The sequence below is a fragment of the Balaenoptera musculus genome, chromosome 14 (assembly GCF_009873245.2).
Source record: "Balaenoptera musculus isolate JJ_BM4_2016_0621 chromosome 14, mBalMus1.pri.v3, whole genome shotgun sequence".
NCBI classification, from domain to species: domain Eukaryota; kingdom Metazoa; phylum Chordata; class Mammalia; order Artiodactyla; family Balaenopteridae; genus Balaenoptera; species Balaenoptera musculus.
The window spans coordinates 22,917,321-22,937,310 of record NC_045798.1 but is presented as its reverse complement, the minus strand read 5'-3'; the positions used below and the strand labels follow the sequence as shown (position 1 = coordinate 22,937,310).

At 37.1% G+C, this 19,990-nt stretch overlaps 1 protein-coding gene and 1 non-coding gene across 4 annotated transcripts in view; one reads left to right on the top strand and one right to left on the bottom strand.

Annotated features, from left to right (window-relative positions):
• TTC28 (tetratricopeptide repeat domain 28) overlaps positions 1-19,990 on the bottom strand; it is a 651,841-nt gene that overhangs the window by 503,703 nt on the left and 128,148 nt on the right. The gene's annotated exons all lie outside the window — the stretch shown is intronic.
• TRNAQ-CUG lies at positions 10,857-10,928 on the top strand. Its single transcript has one exon. It is a non-coding gene; the product is annotated as a tRNA-Gln (tRNA).

The following is a 19,990-nucleotide window of genomic DNA, read 5'->3' as shown; positions in this document are numbered from 1 at the left end:
GAAAGAGAAATTAAGGAAACACTCCCATTTACCATTGCAACAAAAAGAATAAAATACCTAGGAATAAACCTACCTAGGGAGACAAAAGACCTGTATGCGGAAAACTATAAGACACTGATGAAAGAAATTAAAGATGATACCAACAGATGGAGAGATATACCATGTTCTTGGATTGGAAGAATCAACATTGTGAAAATGACTATACTACCCAAAGCAATCTACAGATTCAATGCAATCCCTATCAAATTACCAATGGCATTTTTTATGGAGCTAGAACAAATCATCTTAAAATTTGTATGGAGACACAAAAGACCCCGAATAGCCAAAGCAGTCTCGAGGGGAAAAAACGGAGCTGGAGGAATCAGACTCCCTGACTTCACACTATACTACAAAGCTACAGTAATCAAGACAATATGGTACTGGCACAAAAACAGAAACATAGATCAATGGAACAAGATAGAAAGCCCAGAGATAAACCCACGCAGCTATGGTCAACTAATCTATGACAAGGGAGGCAAAGATATACAATGGAGAAAAGACAGTCTCTTCAATAAGTGGTGCTGGGAAAACTGGACAGCTACATGTAAAAGAATGAAATTAGAACACTCCCTAACACCATACACAAAAATAAACTCAAAATGGATTAGAGACCTAAATGTAAGACTGGACACTATAAAACTCTTAGAGGAAAACATAGGAAGAACACTCTATGACATAAATCACAGCAAGATCTTTTTTGATCCACCTCCTAGAGTAATGGAAATAAAAACAAAAATAAACAAATGGGACCTAATGAAACTTCAAAGCTTTTGCACAGCAAAGGAAACCATAAACAAGACAAAAAGACAACCCTCAGAATGGGAGAAAATATTTGCAAACGAATCAACGGACAAAGGATTAATCTCCAAAATATATAAACAGCTCATTCAGCTCAATATTAAAGAAACAAACACCCCAATCCAAAAATGGGCAGAAGACCTAAATAGACACTTCTCCAAAGAAGACATACAGATGACCAAGAAGCACATGAAAAGCTGTTCAACATCACTAATTATTAGAGAAATGCAGATCAAAACTACAATGAGGTATCACCTCACACCAGTTAGAATGGGCATCATCAGAAAATCTACAAACAACAAATGCTGGAGAGGGTGTGGAGAAAAGGGAACCCTCTTGCACTGTTGGTGGGAATGTAAATGGATACAGCCACTATGGAGAACAATATGGAGGTTCCTTAAAAAACTAAAAATAGAATTACCATATGACCCAGCAATCCCACTACTGGACATATACCCAGAGAAAACCAAAATTCAAAAAGACACATGCACCCGAATGTTCATTGCAGCACTATTTACAATAGCCAGGTCATGGAAGCAACCTAAATGCCCATCAACAGACGAATGGATAAAGAAGTTGTGGTACATATATACAATGGAATATTACTCAGCCATAAAAAGGAACGAAATTGAGTCATTTGTTGAGACGTGGATGGATCTAGAGACTGTCATACAGAGTGAAGTAAGTCAGAAAGAGAAAAACAAATATCGTATATTAACGCATGTATGTGGAACCTAGAAAAATGGTACAGATGAGCCAGTTTGCAGGGCAGAAGTTGAGACACAGATGTAGAGAACGGACATATGGACACCAAGGGGGGAAAACTGCGGTGAGCTGGGGATGATGGTGTGCTGAATTGGGCGATTGGGATTGACATGTATACACTGATGTGTATAAAATTGATGCCTAATAAGAACATGCAGTATAAAAAAAACAAACAAAACAACTAATACTAAACTTTCATTGGGTTATTTTTATGGAAATATGTTAATATAAATGTTTCAGACATTACATGAAATTTCTAAAAATCTTATATGTTCTGGTATAATGTTATAAGTCATAACCTAGTTATTACTTTAAAATGTATATCTCAGAAATAACTAATTTTCTTGTCAACTGCATTATTATGAACTTTCATCAAATCTTTAACTGTGGTCATTTTTAAGTCTTTTGTCATTTACAGACAGTTCTGGGTGTACTCTGATGCTTTTGCAAATATGTTCCTATAAAAGGGTTTCATCTTCAAGAAATTTATGGAAAAGGCTCTGACAAGTACAGGATTCTGGTAACTTACTGTACTGCTGAACTGAATGAATAAGCATTTTCAGAACTCTAATGAAAAACTGATGAACTCATAAAAGTCCTAACAAAAGATCAAGATGAAAAAAAAATTAATTACATGGGACTGAGTGAACTGATGATGATGAGTATAATTTTTGTGACTTTCTGTCTGAACTAAAAAAAAAAAAATCCCACAAGGACTCAGAGGCAAAGAACATACAAATCAATTTTCACTGCAAAGTAAAGGAGCTGTTACAGTGGAGGATTACTGGACTGAATGTCAATATTATGACATAGTATGAGTGTGTTTCATGTTTGGTAATTGCAATCGTTGCTTTTGTTGTGGTCATCCATGTACAATGCTTGGTGTCAGTCTATTTATCTCTTGTAAAAATAAAATACAGTGTGTGTGTGTGTGTGTGTAAAAAAAAAAAAAAAAAAGGGTACAGGGCTTCCCTGGTGGTGCAGTGGTTAAGAATCCGCCTCCCAATGCAGGGGACACGGGTTCGAGCCCTGGTCCAGGAAGATCCCACATGCCACGGAGCAACTAAGCCCATGCGCCACAACTACTGAGCCTGCGCTCTAGAGCCTGTGAGCCACAACTATTGAAGCCGGCACTCCTAGAGCCCGTGCCCCCCAACAAGAGAAGCCACCGCAAGGAGAAGCCCACGCACCGCAGTGAAGAGTAGCCCCCACTCACCGCAACTAGAGAAAGCCCGCACACAGCAACAAAGACCCAACTCAGCCAAAAATAAATAAACAAATTTATTTTTTAGAAAAAGGGTACAAATTAACTTACTTACAAAACACAAGTAGAGTCATGAATGTAGAAAACAAACTTATGGTTACCAGGGGATAAGGGGCTGGAGGGGAAGGATAAATTGGGAGATTGGGATTGACATATACACACTACCATAAATGAAACAGATAACTAATAAGAACCTGCTGTATAGCACAGGGAACTCTACTCAGTACTCTGCAATGGGTTATATGGGAAAAGAATCTAAAAAAAAAAAAAGAGTGGATATATGTATATGTATAACTGATTCACTTTGCTGTACACCTGACACTAACACAACATTGTAAATCAACTATACCCCAATAAAAATTTAAATAAATAAAGTATTCCTCATTTCAAGGCAGCTCCAGCTTCTCTCCAGGAGCCTTAACTCTTCCAGTTAACAATATGAGCTCTCTAGCATCATCACCTCTGCTTCCTTTGCTCAACCCAGCTAGGTCTGGTACAATGCCAATCTGTCTCCCTTTTTTAAAATGTCTTGAATCTAGATCAGCACTGTCCAATAGAACTTTATGCGATAATGAGAATGTATCAATAATATGGTAGCTATTAGTCACATGTGGCTATTTAATACTTGAAATGTAGCTAGTGTAACAGAGGAATTAACTTTTTATATTTTATTCAACTGTAATTAACGAATTTTTTTAATCAAGGTATAGTTGACATACAATATTATATTAGTCTCAGGTGTACAACACAGTGATTTGACATTTATATACATTACAAATTGATCACCACAATAAGTCTAGTTACCATCTGTCACCACACAAAGTTACTGCAATATTACTGACTATATTCCCTATGTTGTACACTACACCCCCATGACATTTATTTTATAACTGGAAGTTTGTACCTCTTGACCCTCTTCACCTATTTTTCCCAACACTGCAGGCCCCTCCCCTCTGGTGACCACCAGTTTGTTCTCTGCATCTATGAGTCTGTTTCTGTTTGGTTTTCTTTGTTCATTTGTTTTGTTTTTTAGATTCCACATTTAAGTGAAATTATACAGTATTTGTCTTTCTCTGTCTAACTTATTTCACTTAGCATAATATTCTCAAGGTCCATCCATGCTGTCCCACATGGCAAGATTTCATTCTTTTTATGACTAATATTCCATCGCATATATACACCACATCTTCTTTAACCATTCATCAATCGATGGACACTGAGTTGTTTCCATATCTTGGTTATTATAAATTATGTTGTAATCAACATATCATTTTCAATCCCCAGAGAAAGTTCCACCAGATTCCTGCCTCTCTAGCATACACCCTAAATTAGTCAATGAGTCTCCTTCTCATAGGACCCAGGCACTTTACAAGCTGCTGCGTCTGTGCTGGAACTCAGAGCAAGTGGGTTTATGCGCAAGCCCTTCAGGAATGAAGTCTCGGTTTCCCACAGCCTTATAGTTCTCTTGGATGAAAGCTCCACTGGTTTTCAAAGCCAGATGTTATGGGGACTTGTCCTCCCAGTGCAGGATCCCTAGGCTAGGGAGCCCGATATGGGGCTCAGACCCCTTGCTCCACAGAGGGCACCTCCATGGTTGGGATATTCCTCCTGCTTATGGGTCACCACACCAGTGGTGTGGGTACTGACTAGACCATGTCTCTACCCCTCTTACCCATCTCAACGTGGTCTTTTCTTTATATCTTTATATCTTTGGTTGCAGAAAATCTGTTCTGCAGAAACAGTTGTTCTATATGTAGTTGTAGTTTTGGGGTATCCATGGGACGAAGTGAGCTCAGGATCTTCCTACTCTGCTATCTTGATCCGGACCTAATTAAATTGATTTTAATTTTAAAGAGCCACATACGACTAGTAATCTACCATATTAGACAGTACAGATCTAGAACAAGAGTGCCTTTTTCCCTACCAGAAATGACTTACTTTACCATGCAAATGATGGAGAGCTACTAAAAGACTGAATTTACATTTTAGAAAGCTTTTTCTGGCTGCTTTAAGGGAGTATGATTTTAGGGGTTGGGAACAGAAAGCAAATGCTGAAGGTCTGAAAGGTGCTCATTCGATCTGGCAACTAGGAGATCACTGCTAATTTTAGACTGAGAAGTTACAGTAGAGTAGCAGAGTTGTAAACCTCACTGGAAAGAGAGCCTGCAAATACAAACCATTCTTTCAAGAAATATGGCTCTGAAAGAAGAAAGGAAGTGGGGGAAAAACATCATGAAGAACCCATCATGTGCTAGAATTTGAAAGAAGGAACTTCACATTGATTACTCCATTTAACTTTACTTAATTCTCAAAACAAATTTGTAGTAAACCTCATCTCCATTTATAAAAAGCCTCAAAGGGGCTAAGTATCTTGCCTAGGGACACACTGGTGTGGCTAGGATTATAAAACTAGGGTCTTTTTCAGGCCAAAATTCATTCTCTTAAAGGTCAATACAGAACTGACAAGAGAAATGCAGGATTGAAGCAGGATCGGTGGAAACATTAAGCATGAGAGTGATAGAGTAATTGATGAAGCAAGGCTCTGTAGGAGATAGGTAGAAATGGAACTCAGAGTCTAGGCAAGAGATATTAACCTTGGATGAGAAGAGGAAAATCACCTCCTCTGAGATGCAAAGATAGAAATCAAGTGAGTGTGAATGTGTATATGTTTATAGTACAAGGGGCTTAGGAATGACAAAAACAGATGAAAATAAAACCTGATGATCTCTATTTTCCCTGTGAAGCAGAAGGCAAGACCTTCTGTGAGGAGATGAGAATAAAAGTTTAAAGATGATGGTTTAATCTAGCCATGATGGGAAGAAGCAGAGGAATGTATGTGAGACCAGAAAAGGTACTTCTCTTTTATCATCAGTCCTTTGATCTTTTTTTTTTTAATTGAAGTATAGTTCATATACAATATTGTGTTAGTTTCAGGTGTACAGCAAAGTGATTCAGTTATACATATTTTTTTTCTGATTCTTTTCCATTATAGGTTATTATAAGATATTGAATATAGTTCCCTGTGTTGTAAATCCTTGTTGTTTATTTTATATAATAGTAGTGTGTATCTGTTAATCCCATACTCTTAATTTATCCCTCCCCCCTCCTCTTTCCCCTTTGGTAAACATAAGTTTGTTTTCTATGTCTGTGAGTCTGTTTCTTTTATACATAAGTTCATTTGCTTTATTTTTTAGATTCCATACATAAGTGATATCATATCAGTCCTTTGATCTTGATGTTTAGCTAATATTGGGTAGCTGACACATTAAAAGCATATGTAGAAAGTTCTTAAACTAATGTTTTCTTACGTGCAATCAAAATTCTTTTGACACATAATTTTCAGCTATATTTTTTCCAAATTTTTATTGTAGTAAAATAATTTAACATAAAATTTACAATAGCTATATTTTTTCATAAATAATAGAAAGGTATGAGGCATCACCTTTCACTGAACTTGTCACAAATTAGGGGAAACTAAATGTGTTTGATAATTTTTCAATTAATGCTAAAACCATGCATTTGCTCCACAATTTGAACTTTTTATAAAAAGTTGACCTTTCAGATCATTTATCTTAAATTCTGAACTGTAAAAGAATCCTCATAATTTAAACAAATATTTAAATATAAATACTTTTAAAATTTCTAACTATGAGTGATTTTCCCTAAAGTAGAAAAAATATACTTATATGTATATGATGTTATGATGTTATTAATAGTAAAATATAATTTAAAGTATGTATAAAGCTGTAAACTTCAGTAATAAAGCATTACACTTTCTGTCATTAATGACTAGAACTAATTTATCTTTAAATGTCAGTTAAGCTTGGGAATTCCCTGGTTGTCTAGTGGCTAGGATTCGCAGCTTTCAATGCCGTGGCCCGGCTCAATCCCTGGTTGGGGAGCTGAGATCCCACAAGCTGCGCAGCACAACCAAAATTTAAGCTTGGCTATGATAGAAACAAAGTTTAAAATTTTAAAACATCATAAATAATTCCTGGCTTCCATTTAGGATGTAGAATGCTGAAGAGTTGCTTCCACTCTTACAACAAGGAAAAAATGGATAAGCTAAACAAATATAACTTTTCTGGAAACCGTTAGAGAGCTAAGGTTGTAGGATAACCAACTACTCTGAAATCTAAGGAAAGACAGATGCCTCCAAGGAGAAATAGGAGGTGAGCATTTGCTTACCTGGAGCAGATATCAGGTACTACACACCTGGTAGAAAAAAATCAGCTATAATTGTTTAAAAATTGCTAATAGCTCAGTGTGTGGGCTAGGAGTGTAGAACCCATGGGAGCCACAGAACAAGGGGAATTTGCACCCACTCACAGGTTCTTCTCTAGAGACCTTACCTGGTGCTGGGGAGGAAATGGGGAGCGGGGACAATGTGAGAAACCAAAGAAGGCCTCCCTTGTGGTGCAGGACCAGGGGAGGGAAGCAGCAGCTGCTCCAAGAAAAAGCCTGAAGCCCCATCCAAACCCTTCTTCCTTACAGAACAAAAGCCATAAGGTGACTGAAGCTGGGAGAGGGAATCAGAAGAAGACCTGAGGTGGGGGAAAAGACAGCCAAATGTTCTAGGTCCAGACCATTTCCCACCTCTGAGGGGACTTGGGTCACGAACACCAAGAAGGCCCCAACACAGTAACTGCCTAAGGCTGAAGCTGAACCAGGACAGGAGAAAACACCCCCTCCCTGGCCCCCAATACCAAGTTAAGAGACACTGAGTAACAAATAGTGGCAGATCTACTGCTGGGGGAAAGGCAAGAACATGAAAAGGACCCTCTCTGACATGCAGGTACAAAGGGAAGCTGAAGGTAGATCAGACTTTGAGAAAAAGTCCGGTAAACCAGCCCCCCAGCCAAGCACAAGGTAACACTAAAGGAATTTGAAGCCTGTGGTAGACTGAGGATAATAACAGCAACGACAAAACCAAAACTCAGCTGAGCTTCTGACTAACCTGACACAACTCCTACAACAAAGGCCAAGCAAAAGAAGAGGCATGACCCTTTCCAGGCATAAATACTATTGACTCCAGTGTCTGCTGTTCTACACAACATGTCTGCTTTCAACCAAAACATGTAAAACTCACAAAGAACCAAGAAAAGATAACACACTGTCAAGAGACAATGCAATCAACAGAATCCACCCAGATATTAAATTAACACATAGGGAATTTAAAATTACTGTGATTAACTACTGGAAGTGACCTTTTTCAAAATGACAATAGTTGAAATGGAAAAGGCATAGCTTTATGTCTAGCTCCCCAACTTGATTCTTAGTTCCTTCAAGGAAAGAGCTAAGTTCATTTCTCTTTGCTTCCCTAGCATCAAATACAAATACCAGCAGATCTGACAGTAGCACAATAGTACAAAAACATGATATACCTTCTTGAACTTGAAGACCCTCAACCACCAGTAGCAGACAAGGCACTATAGATCAAACTCCATTCTATACCAGGGCTACAGAAAAAGTTTCCATTTTGGATGGACTTTTGCACCTTTACTCCCTTACAAATTGACTAGGAATGCCTAAACCCAGGGTATGTATGCTGCTCGTGGGACTCTTGAAAACCTGTTCATTCATATTTTGAAACTGCCTTTTGGTTAGTTATTCTCCTCCAAAGACTAGAATCCCTAAATAAATGATTTTTTTAAGTAACATCTCAAAAATAATTTATGAGATATATTTATATAATCTAGCTCGTTTTCAGATTCTAGAGAAAAAAACGATGCATCTTTCACTGAGCATCATCCTTAACTTCCATATATACTAGGCTCGAGCCTTCTTAGCTCTCATTTCTCTTTTACCACTTAAGGAAAATAAAGTGGCACTGAGATACTCTGAAATGAGTCCCTCCAATTCTTACCTCAGGCATTCCTAAGTCCTCTAGTTTATCCTCTAGTTTATCTAAATAACCTTGTTGTACATTCTTAGTGACACTTTCCCTGAAAGGGACTGTTGTACTTAAATCCAGTTTTATGAAATCTATGGGGCTTTCAGTAACTTCCCACAATTCTCACTATTTGAATTACAAAAATAACAAAGATCTTGAAAAGATTCCTATAACTTCCTATTTGATTTCATGAGCATCATGCAATTTCTAAGCCTTCTGGGAGGCCTCAGTAATCTTCTCCATGGAAAATTTAGAACAAATTTGCAAGAACTCCCAAAATCTCCAACAATGATGCAAAATATTTGCTTACGCAATGAATGAGCAGGATTGATGAACCTTTGCAAAACAATTATAGAAATTGTGATTTTTAAAAAATTTTTCAATTAAAGGACATTTATAGAATGCTATCAGCAACTTCCACACCCACTTAAACTAAACCCACTACTTCCAGGAATGATATTCACAAAGCATCTTCTGATATAATATATTGAATACATTTCCTGTATCTTGATCATGCTCAATGACAGCTGACCCAATAATGAGTTATATTACCGCCTGCAAGATGCCACACTCTTTTGTCTATTTCTTCATTGCTCATCACTCCTCCTCAATCTCCTTTTTGCTTGTTGTTTGCCTTCTCCCTGACCCTAAATGGTAGAACATCTCCAGACTCAGTCTTAGACATCTTCTCTTTTCTATCTCCCCTCGGTTATTCCATCCAGTATCATGGATTTAAATACAAATTTGTATTTCCAGTTCATATCTCTCTCTAAAATCCCAGGCTCATATATTTAACTGCCTACTCAACTTTTCACATGGATATCTTTTAGGTATCTCAGACTCAACATGTCCAAAACTGAGCTCCTGATCTTCCCAATCCAACTCCAACCATAACCTTCTGCATCTCAGGTGACAGCAAATCTATCCTTCCAGTTACTCAGGCAAAATGCCTTGGAATCATCCTTGACTTCCTCCAAATTTTTAGAAAATACTGTTGGCACTACTTCAAAATATATCCAGAATCTGACTACTTCTCACTACCTCCACACTTCCACCCTTATTTCTCACATAGATTACTTCAATGGCTTCCTAACGGGTCTCTTATTCCTATACCCCACAGTCAGAGTAATCCTCTTAAATAGTAAGTTAGATTATTACTTCTCTGCTCACATTTCATTTAGAAAAGCTAGAGTTCTTACAATAGCCTACAATGACCTACATGATCTGGTCCCCCTAATGTCCCATTAATTTCCTCTCTGCTCATTCCTCTCCAGCCATATGAAATTCCTTCTTTAGATGCACCAGGTACCTCCTGCCTAAGGGGCTTTGCTTTAGATGTTCCCTCTGCTTAGAGTACTCTTTCTCCAGATAACTTCATGGTTAACTTCCTCACTTCCTTAAACTCTTTGCTCCAATATTATGTTTTGCATAAAACCTACACTCACTCTCACCCTCTCACCAGCGCTACCTTTACTTTGCTTTTTTTCCCCTACAGAACTTATTACTTTCTAATGTACCATATATTGACTTTTATTATTGTTTATTTCTCTCCTGTCCCATTAGAAAGCTCCATCTCAGTTGATGACAATTTTTTCTCTTGGTTCACAGATGTATCCCAAGTTTCTACAACATTATCCAGCATAAAATAGATACCCAATTAATATTTGTTGAATGAAAGAAACAAAACTCATAAGCCAGTGGCCTGTTAGTGACTAAGGAATGATAAAAGACCACAACTACTAAGAGCCATGAGGCCCTATTCTTTTTGTTCAATCTAGCCTAACAAATAGATTATAAACCTACTGGCCCTGCAAATAATGACAAGTCTTGCAAATTATGGCTTCACGTTGTTCCTAAGAGCATAAAAATATGAATTTAATCAAAAAGGGACCTTATCCCATTGCAGATTTTTGGTCTATATGTAGTATTGAGAGCAAACTCATTGTTTGCAGGTAAAACCAAGTTTAGAAGAATTATAAATTTAATTATACTTTAGAAAGTAGAATTAAAGTTCAAAGCTTCAAAGTGACTTTGAATTTGTGAAATGGTCCATAAAAAAAAACAAAAACAAAACAAAACACCAAAAAAACAGGGAATTCCCTGGCAGTCCAGTGGTTAGGACTCGGCGCTCTGACTGCCGGGGCCCAGGTTCGATTCCTGGTTGGGGAACTAAGATCCTGCAAGCCATGTGATGTGGCCAAAAAACCAAACAAACAAACCAAGATGACCCTTAATAGGTAAAAATATTCTTAATAATAAAAAGTATACAATTTTAAGTAAGATTCACATAGAGCTCCACTGTTTACAAACTGTTTTCAGAAAAAAACCTTATTTGATCCTTACATCGATCCTGAGAGATGTATTATCACCAATCCCATTTTACTGACGGGTAACTGAAGCTAACAGAAGTTAAAAGAATTTCCCAAGGAGACTTAGCTAATATGTAGATTCCTAGATTCAATTCCAGGTCCGTATATCTTTTTTAAAATTTTGAAATAATCACAGATTCACAGGAAGTTGCAAAAATAGTACAGAGGACTCATGTGCCCTTAACCAGGTTCCCTCCAATCGTTACATCTTATATAAGTATTATATGATATCAAATCCATGAATGTACTTTTTAATATAGTATTTGGGAATGATAATGGATCACAAATGATATGATTCAAAGATTTTTTTTAACTCAAGTGAAAATAATTTACATAAATAAGCTAAGAGGTAATTCCTAGGTATATACTATTTTGCTCTGATAATTATAGGAGTATTACATTCCATTTTGGGTATTTATACTTAATAACATAAACATTACAACAGAAAGGAATTTGAAGATATGATTAATGGTAAAGGAGGGCAAAGTTGATTTGATAAACTTTTCTTCATTTATGTGATTTGTTATTATGATGCTACAGACCAATTATAAAGACATCTCTGCTCTGGCTAATCCACAAAAACTCCTCTTGCATCTCACTAATGGCCATCCTTCAATTTCAAATCTGGTAGATTTCTTTTTCCTCCTCCTTATCATCCTCATGACAGTACTGTTTACAATTAACTGCTTAATTCTTATGGAAACTTTCTCCTTCATTGGCTTTTAGGACACTGCACTCCCTTGACGCTCCTTTTTTGTTGTCTTTTTGTTGTCTCTAATCTATTGCCTTTTATCAAAAACCTCAGACCCCTTTCGTAGAGTACAAGTAAGAATTACAGTCCCATTTGGGACACAGCAGTTTTCCCAGGTCAAAAATCTCATTGGCCATTGTCTGGGTAACTCAGCACAAACCATCCAGTCTTCCAAGACTCCTCTATATTTCTCAGAAACACCTTCCCTATATCGATTTGGATTAGACTGTACTAGTGAAAGGAATGCATGTGAGATATGGAAAGAATAGAAGCCATTACATTACTTTTTGGAGTGGCTGGAGGCAGATGTTAGATTCATAGTAGCTTTGGGGCAAGTGATTGAGAATCACCTGCTTTATTGCTGCGGCCCAAGACATATGACAGAAGCATTCTCAAAGATGCTTGATGATTGCAGCAATTTCCTAATCAGCTTTTGAGAACCCTGAAGGTCTTCAGTGTCTACTTCCCTGACCTTCCTGCAGAAGCTTCCCTGACTTTCCAAAGTAACTTCCCTGACATTCACTCCCTCAGCTCTTCCAATATTCATGTAAGCCCTAATTCCCAGATTTAAACTCTTATTCCTAAGGTAAATGCCTTTATTTTCCTAAAGATATTAAATATCTTTAATATTATTTATATAATTTATTATTATTTAATATTATTAATATCTCTTAAATATTCCTAAGATATTTGCCTTATCAATCCCAAACTGTTAACAACCATAAAGAAATAGATTAGGTATAGATATACAGATATATTTATATATCTATCTATGTGTAGATAGATATATAGATATATAAAATTTTACTTTTTGTTGTGTGTATATTTATATGTAGATATAAATATAAAAGGAGAGATTTATATATCTATGAAATAGCTGGGAAGGATACAAAACAACCTAGTAACAAGTTACCTTTGGAGAGGGAAACTGAATATCTAGAGGAAAGGAATGAAAGGAAAACTTATTTTTTACTGTATACCCTTTTGTACCTTCTTGAACTTCATACTATAAGCATGTATCACCTATTCAAAAATGAAGTAATTATTTAAAAGTTACCTACCCACATAATTATTGTTTTATGCCCCTAAGGGCCCCACGGACCCAGAGGTCTTTTCTGCCTATGGTCAATTATTAGTTTTACTGTTCAAAGCTCTGAGCTGGAGGGAGTAGTAGAATAGGGAGAGGACAATGACTTCTCAGGAATGAGGTTTTGTACTCACAGGGGAAAGATCAACTACAGAGCCGTTGGTCAAAGCTTCTCAAGCTTGGAAGAAGAAATTTTCTCATTCATTCACTGGTATATTTAACAACCACCCTTGAAAGATACAAAGATAAAAACAAGAAGTCCCCAGTGCTATAATTAAGGCACAGATAAAGTGCTGGAAGTTGTGATGAGAGACATCTACGCTGTACCTAAAACTTTAAAGACAATATGAGTTTTAGAGACCATTTAGTCTCCAGCATTATTGTTTAATTATTATTATTATTTTTCTTTTTTTTTTATAAATTTATTTATTTATTTATTTTTGGCTGTGTTGGGTCTTCGTTTCTGTGCAAGGGCCCTCTCCAGTTGCAGAGAGTGGGGGCCACTCTTCATCGCGGTGCGCGGGCCTCTCACCATCGCGGCCTCTCTTGTTGCAGAGCACAGGCTTCAGACGCGCAGGCTCAGCAGCTGTGGCTCACGGGCCCAGCCGCTCCGCGGCATGTGGGATCTTCCCAGACCGGGGCACGAACCCGTGTCCCCTGCATTGGCAGGCAGATTCTCAACCACTGCGCCACCAGGGAAGCCCTATTGTTTAATTATTAATAGCTAATCTCATCTCTCATCCCCAAGGAGAATTACAGATTTTTTAAAAAATATTTATTTATTTATTTTATTTTTGGCTGCGTTGGGTCTTAGTTGCAGCACACAGCATCTTTGTTGCAACATGCGGGATCTTTCATTGAGGTGAGCAGGTTCTTCGTTGCAGCGTGGGGGCTTCTCTCGAGTTGTGGTTCACGTGCTCAGTAGTTGCAGCGCGGGCTTAGTTGCCCCACGGCATGTGGGATCTTAGTTCCCTGACCAGGGATCGAACTCATGTCCCCTGCACTGGAAGGCAGATTCGTAACCACTGGACCACCAGGGAAGTCCCAAATTATAGCTTTTTTTACCTTATTATGAGATAATTCCAACATTTAATAAACCCCGAAAGTAGGAGACTAGTCAGAAGTATAATTTGGGAATTTCAATAAATTGAAGATTTTAATCAGGGATTACATAAATTACCACAGTTTACTAGATCTTTTAACCTAAAATACACATTCTGAGGAATCTAGGAAAATGAAGCATTAGAGTATTTTCCCTAACTTTCAGTACCAAAGTCATTACCAACTGGTAGTATCTCTCTCCCAGAGAATTCAGGGTTTCTATGTGGCTTTTAGAAGAGAACAGGGGTTTTTTAAAGTTCTTTTTCAATTCTTGTAAATCACAATGGGGGAAAAATGTTCCTTACACTTATCTGTCAGTGAGCCCCAAACAACTAATCATTGTAGTGAGAAGTCTTATTCTAGAGTTTCAAGTATTTTTAAAAGGATTTTCTCATGTTCTGGATTTCAGAAAACAAAGAGAACAAAAAGCAACCTAAGCAACATAAAGCTGTGCAGTTTTTAGTACAGATGATAGTAATGAGGGTGTAATTATCATAACTGTAAGCAGATGAAAGTTCAGACAATCAAGCTTTAGCCAAAGACTATATTTCTAGAACTAAACAACAGAACAGTACCTTATGTCACTGATCTATTTAAGCTACCCAAGTTGACAGCATGGCCTAAACTATTCATGTGCTGACTCTACATGTATTGGTGTAAGGGTAGAGTACCACAGGAGGAAGAGTAGGGGTTTCACAACTTCATATCTCCATAGAGAATGTAGAATCCCTTTTACACAGGCATTCCACATTTTAAAGTTAACACTGGGCTTCCCTGGTGGCACAGTGGTTAAGAATCCACCTGCCAATGCAGGAGACAAGGGTTCGAGCCTTGGTTCAGTAAGATCCCACATGCTGCGGAGCAACTAAGCTCATGCGCCACACCTACTGACCCTGCGCTCTAGAGCCCACGAGCCACAACTACTGAGCCTGTGTGCCACAACTACTGAAGCCCGCGCACCCGGAGCCCGTGCTCTGCAACAAGAGAAGCCACCACAATGAGAAGCCTGTGCACCACAACGAAGAGTAGCCACCACTCGCCACAACTAGAGAAAGCCCTCATGCAGCAGCAAAGACCCAACGCAGCCAAAAATAAATAAATTAAATAAATAAATAAAGTTAATACTAAACACTAAAATCAAGCTTCACACCTATTTTGAAATTAAGTTAAAATGCGGGACTTCCCTGGTGGCGCAGTGGTTAAGAATCCACCTGCCAATGCAGGGGACACGGCTTCGAGCCCTGGTCCGGGAAGATCCCACATGCCAGAGAGCAACTAAGCCCGTGTGCCACAACTACCGAGCCCGTGCTCTAGAGCCCGCGAGCCACAGCTACTGAAGCCCATGTGCCTAGAGCCCGTGCTCCGCAACAAGAGAAGCCACCACAATGAGAAGCCTGTGCACCACAACGAAGAGTAGCCCCCACTCACCGCAACTAGAGAAAGCCCGCATGCAGCAACGAAGACCCAACACAGCCAAAAATAAATAAATAAATAAATTTATTTTTTTTTAAATGCTAGTTCTCATCAACTCCATGTAATTTCCAAAAATTAGTAATCAATGAAACAATGTGCCAAACCACCTTCAGAAAATATTATCTAGTCTTTCAGCATCCATATCTTTGTCACAGAGGAGTAAAACCAGTTTTAAGTGTCCACTGGTGCTTTCAGAAAGCTCTGTAACCAGTATTCCCAGCAGGATTTCCTAAAATTTCACTGATACAATGCATTGTGTAAAACAACTCCCAAATACCCTCTACAGCAGAAGACCTCTGTAAATGGCATCTTTCTGTTTCTGCACGAAGTATCTTCATTTAAAATATTTCAAGTTTACACAAATCCAGTATTCATGTACAACATTTGTTGAGCACTTACTACGTACCAGGCACTGCGGACCTGGAACACATACGTGAACAAGACAAAGTTCCCACCCTCAAGAAATTCACAGTCTAGGGATACAGAGAAGGCTAACAGTCAGTTATAATACAGTGTTATCAGTCAATACTTAGGGTAGGGAAGAGGATAGAGTATTATGGGAACACACATAGGGACCCCCAAGAAGAATCTATAAATGCCCAAATGCTCCACAGTTAAGAATCTTTTATATTTCCATACTTTATAAAACACTGTTGCTGGTGTTTAATATAAAAAACCCTTAAGGATAAGTGGGATGTAGGGGTAAAGCATTTAAAATAATATTCTTTTTGATGACTGCCATCCCTTATTTTGTGAAGATGAATGACCCTAATTCTCTGAAGTAGGACTCTTTAATTATATAATGAAACATGAAGCCCTCTAAGATCTGGAAAAAAAATTGCCATAAGTTGAGAATCACTGAAGCAGCAAGCCACTGTTAGAGGTTTAAGTATATCTTATCCCTTAGTACTTTAGGCTAGAGACAAAGGTTGAAATTCACTGCCAAAATAAATTTAAAGTAAGATTCAATTTAAATTTAGAATTCCAAACAATTCATAACTTTTAGAGAAAATCTATAATATAGCATAGGATAGTATAATATAGTATAAAGTGAGGTACCCCTGTGTGTATAACAATCCCTAGATATCATTACACTTCAACTACTGAAAGAGATAGGATCCTCTCTTTAGGAAGGAAGAACTCTTAAACACAAGATAACACAATACTATGGGAAAATGAAAGTCAAAATATTTGTTGCAGCCTTCACTATCTGATCAATAAGAAGGGAAGTCTCTGCATGGTAAATCAAGTCACTAATCACTAACAGACTTGCACTGCTATTTAGCTTGCCTAAGCACACAATCTTCTTGGTATACTACTGCCTCCTGGAGGTTATAGTATATTACTACTCTTCTGAGAAAACTGGCATAAACAGAAAACACAGATATTATTTTCTACTAAAAACACAATACAAAAGGTTCATGTCAAATAACAAGTAGGCCTTTCCTAAATAATCTCTATTTTTAACTGTCATATTTATTTCTATCTGAATAATTGGGAACAAAGTACATAACAAAACTTAATTATAGAAAGTGGTTGTTAATATGATTAAGAACATCAGGACTTATACAGCATTTTGCATTTTCAAACCACTTAGCCAACATTAAATGATTAATCTTTAGAACATTCTTGAGGTCAATATCACCACCATCTTTTTACAGAAAAGTAAACAGCAAGGTTAAGTATCAGAAATTGAAGAGCTCGTCAGTACTCTAATCAGCAAAGTGCCACAGAATGGATTAATGTAAAATATGAAGCATTAATACATTAATTCATCTCTAATACCCCATGACCTATCTCTAGGAGAAATTACTCTTTTAACTGTGGCCCCATAACATTTTATAGATCCCTCTATTATAAGACTTAACACTTTTGTATTATGGTTATTGAATTGGCAGTCTCTGTAACTAAACTCAGTACCTCCACAGGACTTTGCAGTGTCTAGCGCATAGCAAGACACAGCAATGAACCATTCAGGCATTTTCCAAGTATTAAAGTCAGGGGCTGTTCTGGACACAGGGGATTCAGCGGTGAAGAAGAAAGCCAAGCTCCCTACTCTCATGGAACATGCATTCTAGGAGGCAAAGGCAGATGACCAAAAAAAAACAAAAACCAAAACAAGGTAGTAAGAAGAGCTATAGTGAAAATAAAAATAGGGCAATGTGACTACAGTTGGCTATGTAATTACAATAGATTAGGCAGTGATATTCAAGCTGGCATCTGAATATAAAAAATAACTAGCCATAACTATATGAGGAAAAGACAATTCCAGGTGGCAAATGCCAAAGTGGGCAAGAAACGGAAATATTCAAGGAACAGGAAAAAAAAAAGACCGTGGTTAGAGCAGTGGGCCAATGAGTGGGTGATAAAATATGAAATCAGAGAGGTGGGCAGGGGCCAGATCAGGGCTTTCTTGGGCCATGATAAGAATTTTATTCTGAGTGAAACAGAAAATTCTTTAAGGCTCCGTAATATGTATTTGCCAATTTGAATTGCTGCATTTGTGTAGTTGGTAGCACTAAAGGAAAATTAATTCTGAGAAAGGAAAATTACTATGCTATTGGTTAGGGAGCCTTTCTGTTTTAATAAATTACTTTTTAGTGAAAAGTTATTTTATAATTAAATCTTCAGACTAAAGGATAAAACAGCAGTGTCTACTAACATGTTAACAGAAGTTAGAATAATGAGATTTTGACAATCATTATTGGAAGAAATTGAAGAGCTCCTGCATAAACCACTGTACATTATAGATGACTATACTAGGATCTTATGCTAATCACTTATTAATTTTGCAAAGCCTAAGATCTCCAAATAGCTCATGATGAGTGCCAGACAGACATCTGGAGAGGAGGTTCTGAGTGAAAGTATGGAAGTATCATTAAACATAATAAATCTCTTCTTACCAGAGAAACCAGAATGAAAAAAGTAATATCCATTTAGAAGAGAGAACACTTTCTCACCATGTTAACTGAACAAGATACAGCAATAGCCTAAAAATTAAGTGCACGTTTAAATTTCACCTGAGATGATATAGGTGCTGTAGAAGCCTCAAGGCTAATTCCAAGCTACAGCACCAAGATTCAGTTAAATTTAACCTCACAAATAGTCAATGCAGAGAAAATATTATCATTTGCACATTCTAGGTAGCAGGTTCCGGCACATTTGATATATTATACTTTATGTATTTTCTACCTTTTTAATGTGTTTTTATTTTTATGGTAAAAAAAAAAGTAACATAAAATCACCATCTTAGCTATTTTCAAGTGTATAGTTCAGTATTGTTAAATATATTCACACTGCTGTACAAGGGACCTCCAGAACTTTTTCATTTTGCAAAACTGACATTCTATACCCACTGAACAACTGCCTGTTTCCCCCTCCCCGTAACCCCTGGCAACCACCATTCAACTCTGTGTTTCAATATCACTTCCTGGTGTTTTTTACTTATAATATTACATTGTAATACTACACAAGCTCCTACAAAAGCAACTATGTATACAAGCTTTTGAGTTGGTATTTTAGTTGGTTTGCTTTTGTTTAAACACAATTTCATCCCTGTTTCCTAAACCAAAATGTGGATAGTAGAGGGCTAAGAATTGCCTCCAATATGTAGGCAAGAACACAGAAGTGACCAGGAATTACACTGTAATACACACTACACTATTTCCAATCCACCACTAACAAAATTATTATAGAGAAGTAAGGTTACTGGCCACTATACAATGTATTTATATGGAAAAATACACAGTACATAGGAAGAATGAACACTGGACTTAAAATAAAAAGACTTGAAGTTTGAGAATAGCCTAATGGACAATAATAAACTTCTCTTTTATTTTTATATTTTATCAGGAACTTCCACATACAACAATTCATTTAGTTAAGTCACAATCCCTCCGGATGTTTTCTTCTTCTGTAAAAGAGATAAAAATGCCTACCATGCTGACCTCATAAGGTTGAAACAAGGAAAAGAATGAAATAATAAATATAAACACAATTTGAAAGTTGTAAACACTTCTACACATATATAAACTGTCTAAAGATAAATCAAAAAATGTATCACTTGTAACCAAGAAATAGTCAACACAGTGCTATGTATGCAATTAATATTTACGAAATATTTGTCAAATAATTTATAGAGTGCCCTGAATATGAAGAGACAGCAAAATTTCCTCTATCCATTTGTTGCAAAGAAAATGAATTGTCTTAAATCTGCTAATGGTGAGGTCAAAATTAAAAGAAAATCAAAATACAAATCTAGAGACTGCATATAATAAGAACAAAAGGGGCAGGATTATAGGTGTGGTTATTCATGATACAGAACAGTGAGCCTTTAGAAAAATATACTCTGTGTAACTTTTTCCAAAAGTACTTTCTTTATGAATTGGTGATTTGGTAAATTGAACAACTATCAGTGGAATGCTTGTTCGATGAAAATTACAAAGGCACA